This window comes from Macaca thibetana, chromosome 15 (assembly GCF_024542745.1).
Source record: "Macaca thibetana thibetana isolate TM-01 chromosome 15, ASM2454274v1, whole genome shotgun sequence".
NCBI lineage: Eukaryota > Metazoa > Chordata > Mammalia > Primates > Cercopithecidae > Macaca > Macaca thibetana.
The window spans coordinates 55,255,111-55,263,205 of NC_065592.1; the positions used below are offsets into that span (position 1 = coordinate 55,255,111).

An 8,095-nucleotide genomic window follows, 5' to 3' on the forward strand; every position below is an offset into this window, starting at 1 on the left:
TAGATATGTTTGCTGTCATATCACCTGTTAAGCAAGGTTTTCCCTGGCTACCTTATCTGAAATTATGATCTCCTTTCCCTTAACCAACTCAACTACTCCTTATTTCACTTCATTATTTCCAGCACATATCACTTTATCATCCCATGTAATGTATGTTGTTCATGATCTAACTCTTTCAACCCTTCCAAATATAAGCCTCATTATAAAAACAAATTTTGTTTCTTTTGTTCAGTGCTGCTGCTTCTAGAAAAATGTGTGTCACATAGTAAGTGCTCAATAAACATTCATTACTATTGACTAACTTTCCCATATTTATGATGAATTCTTGCCTTGAATATTGAATGATAACTCTATGAAGACTACTCATAACTATGTCCCACTTCAACAAAAATTCATAAACACAGTGCTTCCATAGCACTTGGTATGTATTCATTATATATTTTAGCAAAACCAGATTATCAGATGATAAGTGAAATTTAAAATCATATACAATTTCTAACAAAATACTTATTCTTTTTCTCAATAGAGATCTATGAGAATTAATTTATCTTTCTGTGTAATGATCTCCTATGCAGATGCTGAGTACCCTCATGTTCATTGAGGGTAATGTTTTTGTGCTCATTGCCACTTCTGCTTCTGAAAGCCATTGAATGTGCATTTCATATCTGATACTGGGCAAGCTATGCTCTGAAATTCTCCTGAATAGTGGCTTCTTTCATGTTCTGCCTGCAGTAGGAACAATGTGATAGGTGAGTGTTGGTTGTATGAGGGTGGAAAACATCTTCATTAACATTTATCTTATTGTTTTTCTGATGATGTATATATCTTTATGTGATTTTTATATGTGTATATAATAAAATATATCAATTTTATCTATGTGTAATAATGTATATATCTATTTGTTCCCTTATAGTATAAGCTCCTTGGGAGCAGACATTTTGTCTTTTTTTCCTGAATATCTGCAATACACAGCAAAAGTCATGGGCATTTAGGATCCATTTAGCTACAAATGACAGAAAACACAGCTACAAATTGGCTTAACTAATAAAAGGTAAGATAGATTCCAGACGTGTGATGCTCTGCAAATAAGTGGACTAAGTGGTGTCATCTAAGATCCAGCATTTTTCCATCTCTCTGTATATATATATTATGCTTATGTTTGGCACAGCTTTATACTGAAGCTGACTCATCTGGTAGTTGCAACACAACTGCCAGTAACATTCAGATTACTAAGATTCCTCGTCCCTCTCCTCTAGGAGAGAGAGCTAGATATGCTCGTAGATGAAGAAAAGAACATTCAGAGAGAAAATAATACTCTCCTCACCCAGCAAAGAAAATCAACCTATCCCTTCACTCTAATTGGTAAACTTAAATTGCAGTTTGAGCCCTGGACCAAAGGGAATGACATAAGCTGTTTGATCAGCATATTTTCTACAGATGGACATGGCATAAACATCTGAAAAATTGGTGTTTTGTAAAGAAAAGAACAATGATAAATGTCGGAACAATCAACATTAATTAAGCAATCAGGAGTGCTCACTAAGCATATAGGGGAATTCAGTTCTATTTGTTGGATGAATGCTCATTGAATACTGCTTGCTCTCAACTTGTAAATATTTAAGGGCTTTGTGGAAATTTCTCAAACAAATAATACTGATATTATATAACAGCATCTTTCAAAATTATCTCTAATTTTCTTATATGTCCATTTATTTTAATATTCTTTTGAAACCATTATAGGTTATTTTAATATTTTGTTACTCTTTCTGATTACTTTCATACAGAGCACACCACATCACATCTTCAAATTAATGTTTAACCTATAAAATATATATTTATAATTTTATCTTTTTTCTTTGTAGAAAACTAAATAATGAAACCCATTTGAAATTTCTGTCCTCCCTAAAGTCTTAACATGAATTCTAAACAGTATACCCAGTTTTCAGTGACTCTCCACATTTAAGCCACTGTGAAGCTCCTACAATGCCCATCGTTGGGTTATTTTGCAACATCAAATCTTTTTCATATAGAACCTATTTCATCCTTGTCAAGGCCTCATCATCTTGAAGATTCCAGTACCTGCTATAGCTGACTTGCTTGTTTTTAAGCTATTCTTACATAAACTTAGGAACATTCTACCTGTGGCTTCCCCCCAGGACCTATAATATGTTTCACATGTTCCATGTTTACATGGTTACATGGTTGCTGCTGCCTTATCTGTCCTGAATCCACATCTCAAAATAGTATCAGACTCCACTTAACCCTACGTTATGCAAACTTCCTTAGGATCTCTTACCTCAATTTACCTAGAGAATCCATATGGTGCTATCTTTTCTTGGAATTGAATTACGAAATGATTAATCCTTTTTTTAGTAATATCTACAATTAAAAATAACTGCTGCAGTCAAGTAAAATGATACCATAAATATCCATATCACATACAAAGGACATAAAACAAAGTTATTTTTCCTTTCATGCATATAGAAATAACCCCTAATTTACCTATCAAAAAATAACTATGTGGGGGAATATTATACCTGAACAATCAATATTACTAAGCAAAGCATCTCTATAATTCAATATTAGAATACAGAATGATAAAATAAAAGACATAGATGTTTGAGACAAAAAAAGCCTAGGTTTAAATCCAGGTGATGACTCCTGTAGTTACGTGTCCTCACGAGTTATTTCACCTTCAGGAGTTCTTATATTAAAGTAGGAATATAGATATTCTACTGAATGGCTGTGGTAAAGGTTAGAAATATGTCTTTTGGAGGACATAAAATGGGTCCTGACACAGAGTAGGGAGAATAAAAGAATTTAAAAACTTCAGCTATCACCATCATTATTGATCAAGGTTATATCAAGCTCTTCTCAGAATTTAAGGTATTATTGATACAGTAGAGAAGCTTCTGTAGCATAATCCTTTAGATCTCTATTATAGATATCTTCCCATGATAAATCACATAATTTGTACCTTATGAATAAAATTATAACACAAATTATTTTACTTTGAATGAAAATACCATGACATTCACAATGATAAGTACTACTAAATCATTTTTAAAGTTGTAGAAGATAAAGTTTGAAATAAATGTAATACAAAAACAAAAATAAACCAGAAACATCTATCATATGTGGGGAAAATTTAAGACTAAGAGTATACCAGTAACAAGTCATAATTTTTCATTGCAATAGTGATTACTTATCAATAAGGAGTTTAATGTTTCAGACTAAAGCTTGAAATAAAATAACAATTTATTAATGAGTAAGACTCAAAATAATTCAGTTTAGAAATAATGATGGCAATATTGCCTGTTTCTTAGGATCCATTTACATGCCAATGGCATTTTACTGAGTCTTTCATGTTCATCACTTTCACAGTGCAGCTATGAGACAGGTGTTCTCATCACCAGCGTACAGAAGACCTTGAGTCTTGGGAAGTTTAAGTGACTTGTAAGGTCTAACAAGTGGTTGGTGTTTGGCTGGAAATCAGGAAAATGTAAGTACTTTTAGTTACTACACTTTACCTTTTCAGGTCAAATAACTGAACCAGTCATAGGTGGTTAACATAGGTAAGTTAGAATGCTTGGACAAGCTACCAAGCCACATCAAATTTCTTAGACATTATTTATATGAGGTAAATAATATGTGCATATGTGCATAGTCTCTTTCTTTGAAATGCCTGTATGCTTGCTAAAGATATATTTTATAATTAGAAGTAGGCTGTCTTATCTTAGGCCAAATATAGGGATAAAACAATAATTACTAATTAATATAATTTTCTAATAGAATTTTTGTACGTTGTTTGCCCATGAGCTGTGTGTGTCTGTGTTTGTGTGTTTTGCCCAGATACAAAAGCATGTAAGTGGAGAAGTGGTAGGATGGCTTGTATGGAATCAGAATTAAGAATACTTTATTTCTAGCGGATCTAAGTTTGTTTAAAGGAAGTTATGGACAAACAATTGAGGAGAAAACTGGTTAAAAATACATTATTTATAATCCACAAAGTAACAAAGCTAGACAAAAGCAAAATAAAACAAATACAACATGGGCATAAGCAGGAAAAATTACAAGTCTTTTCATTTTTTCCTTTTCTCTCCTCACACTACTATTAAGCAGTGAGTTTCTGTTCAAATTCAACACTCTTTCAAAAAAAATGGTATATTTCAGGTTTGCTCTTTATTCTTTTTTCCATTAAAATAGCACACATTCCTTGAATATCTTTGTTTTTTTTCCCAAACTTCCTGGAATCAAGGCCAAGGGTTGACATTTACGGCAATAAGTGATCCAAGTGCTACATTAGCATCTATTTATTAAAGATGATCTTTCATATACAGTACAGCTAGGACATTTGGCCTAATTTACTATACTAACATTTCCAATTTGGCTTTGAGTAGGGATCTGTGCCAACAGCGCTCTGTCCTATGGTGAAATAGTGCCTAATCAGTATTTATGAATAGGGTTTTAGAAGTCACTAAAGAGCACAGGAAGAGATTTTACCTTCTTAAAGCACAAATAATGCTGAGCTCTGGGAATCTGTACAGCAGCACATTAGGATGGAATAGCTTTCTTTAAAAAAAAATGCAGTTAAAATGTGTAATGTAATACTGTCAGTAATTTAAATGGAGTGCACCTCTTTCTTTCAGACATTAATGCTATTTGTTAAACTTTGTAATTATTATGCAAATGAAGTGCTGTACTTAAAAAATGGCAGTGCCAAGAGTACAACAGAGAAAAACAGTTTGAAATTCAAACTAATACAAAATAACCTTCAAGCCTTGTAGAACTCAAATATTGTAATTTTTTCCTCCTTTGAATGAATGTAGCATTTGGGTGAAAGCAATGAGGACTTGTCTTTGTTCTTAATACGTAGATAGCAAAAGGCTTAGAGCCAGAGATTTGAAAGCTCTGAGACATATTAGCTCCCTGATCTTCCCAACAGGTGGCTGATATTTTTAGCCCTCTTTTAAAGATAAAAAAGCCAAGTCCCAGAGATGCTTAACTCATTTGCTTGGGGTCACTTAAACAAGCCAGTGACAGCCAGGGAAGGATCTGACTACTCCCCAACTTAAGGCTGCTGTGAGAATTTCCAGACAGCAATCACTTGAAAGAAACAGCATTTATGGCTAAAATTATGATTTCAGAATATTAAACACTGAACTAGTGTAATCTAGTTTCATTTTATGTCAGATAGGTATTTTTGGAAGAAAAGGAGTTTGGTTTCCAGAGAATTAGCTCCTGACAGGTAAATGTCTGTGAGCTGCTGAGCAGCCTATACATGAAGAAAGCAAACGTTATGAAGAAAGTGAGCAATTTTACACATATTTTTTATCTCCAGCACCTAGTTCTATGCCTGACAGGATAGGCAGTCAAAAATACCTGTTGAATCAAAGATTGAATGAATGTATGTCCATTTGTCACTTAAGAAAGTTTCCACTCACATTGTCTCTTTTTCCTTTCAGTTGCTTTCTCCACCATAACTTCCCAGGTCTGCAAAACAGATAATTGAACAACAAAATCAGTTTTACCTTCCTCTAGAAATTATTCTTTTCCTGGACTATTTTCTTACACTGAAACCTGAATCAACATTATCATTTTTTTATATTTCATCTTCAGAATTTTGATTTTTGCTTGAGATAATCTTATAAAGTAGAAGAATCTGAGGATTTGGTCTGTTAATAGCAGTGTGTTGTCCTCTTTAGGTGATTCTCTTTGCATTTTTAAAAGAAACCTATATGTTCTTAATCCAAAAGAGTAAGAAACAAAAACTCAAATGCATGGTTGGCATTTCTCAGAGACTGGAAGAATGGTAATGACCAGCATTTTTGAGCTTTGGTGAAAGACAATGACAGTCAATATATGACAATAGAAGCTGAAAATGTCAGTTTGGATATCCCAGTACTCATTGTGGCTACAGTGTGGATGCGTGATGTTGGTTCAACAAGGCACTCCTTACCCCACTCTAACGTCGAGTTAGGAAATATCAAGCAAAGAATGAGAGACACTGAGAGGCTCATATTAGTGGAAGGCTGCAGTTGAAGAGACAGCTCCTTGAGTTTCCAGGGTAGCAATGGCCTAAAGCAAAGACAGTGTTCAATGCCAGTGGTCATGGTAGGGATGCAAGCTCTGTCATTGAGTGGTTGATGGTAGCAGCAATGTTATCTTTACAGAACTAGCTCTGTGGCATAATTGTGCCTAGGGTCTTGGGAGCTGTTTCTGTTCCTGCTGTTTTTCCATGGCTCAGTCTGCAGCCTTGCTAATGATTCTTTGAGGTATCTCACATCATTTAAAATAAATTTAATTACTCAGTTTCTGTTGCTTACAATCAAGAATCTGTGCACCATATCAAAGCCAGCAGGGAAGTGAGGTCTGGGCTGTATTATTGTGTTTGACATACTCTGGGGAAGATCAGGAATATTGATATATTTGCAAAAGACTTTAAATCTTGGCTTAAGATTCTTGATGCTACCAGTTTACCACTAGTATGATCTTGTTGTGAAAGTTACTAAACCTTACCCTTCTCACAGATGCAAATGGAAATAATACTATCTATCGTGAAGGCCAGTTGGAAAAACTGAGAAAATGTATAATATGATCCAGAACCAGGACTGGCATATGGGGGACAATGAAGAATATTTTTAATCTTTATTATTTCATCATGTATGTAAATTGCCTATACTCTCCCACCTACGTGAGCTGTCTGGACTCTATGAGATATAAAGACAAAATGAGTATCCAGAAATTAACTCTACATGTTTTTAAAAAGGCTAATAGAAAGAAACCAAATATATACACATGGGACGTTGGGTTACAGGCTAAACTTATGATTATGGACATTTACTGCTCACATTAGCTATAAGATGAGGTATTACACAATAAAATCCAGAGAGGAGCTCTTAAACATGATACTCTTTACTTCATCTCAGGAGTATTATTTCAGTTGTTTAAAGAAGAAAAATAGGAGGCCAACACTTGCTAGTTTGATTAGGAAAGCTTGTATTCTTAAAAGGTATCTGACAAATAGCAGCAGCTTACAATAAAGGCCCTGAACTATTGTTTCACTTCCATTATTGCTCCAATGGCATGATTGTAACTTTCCTGATATGGAGGAGAAGAGTATTTTGTTTGGTTGTTTTGCTGGATTTTCTGCATAACCCTAGTTACACTGTCTTCTGAGACTGCATAGAATTGTTGAAGGCTCAGGCATCACTAGTGTCTCACAGTGTGTCACTGGGAAAGTAATTAACTCTTTCCGGGCTCCATTCTTTTCACTGCTAAAATGGGCATTATGTTTTCTCTCTCTTGGGTTATCATGAGAATTAAATGAGATCATGCATACAAAGTTCTGGGTATGTCTGGCACACTTTTTAAAAAACAGCTGCACTCACAAAATGAGATGCTCCCTTCACTTTTAGTCCAATAAAATGCATATTCATAGAGAATCGGGTCACATTATCTCTGCATGACAGGTTTCTGCAGGGACATGGGTTTGCCAGATTCACCAGCTGTCTTCACATCTTCCCATTCCCATGAGATTTCTGCACATTTTTCCTGTACTTTTAGTGGCTCCCCAGAGACAGTCTTCCTTAGAGAGGAATCAGGGTGTAGGCGAATGCTCCATTAATTTTCTTGCTGGCATTTTACAGCCAGTGGTGTGGATGACCAAAGAGCAGCCAGGATGGGAGACAGCTAGACAGAGCCTGCAGGCCCCTCTGGAATACTTTCACTATCAGAACACAATGAATGAAAAACCTTTAAAAACTCCTATGAGTTACAGAGAAAGCTTCCAGTGAAGATGGTGGTGTTGGCTGACTCTAGGAAATGGAAGAGAGGAAAAACAGAACAGCAGGAGCAAAAAAAATAAAGGCAATATTCCAGCATGCTACTACGTGTGTCCTTATTTCTTTCATCTTAAAATTCTAATTTTAAAATGTTAAAATGATAAATGCTATATAACATTATAGGATGTTTAAGAAATGTAATAAATAAATATCACATAGCTCACTACCCAAACACATCATTCATTTTAATTTTGCATATCTCTTCAAGTATTCATTCCTTTTTTTTTTTTTTTGAGATGGAGTCTTGCTCT

At 34.6% G+C, this 8,095-nt stretch overlaps 1 long non-coding RNA gene across 1 annotated transcript; it reads left to right on the forward strand.

Annotated features, from left to right (window-relative positions):
• The first annotated feature begins 612 nt into the window (after positions 1-612).
• LOC126937365 (uncharacterized) lies at positions 613-7,875 on the forward strand. The gene is made up of 4 exons (XR_007719710.1): positions 613-749; positions 914-1,051; positions 3,385-3,502; positions 7,650-7,875. It is a non-coding gene; the product is annotated as an uncharacterized LOC126937365 (long non-coding RNA).
• Positions 7,876-8,095: the final 220 nt, after the last annotated feature.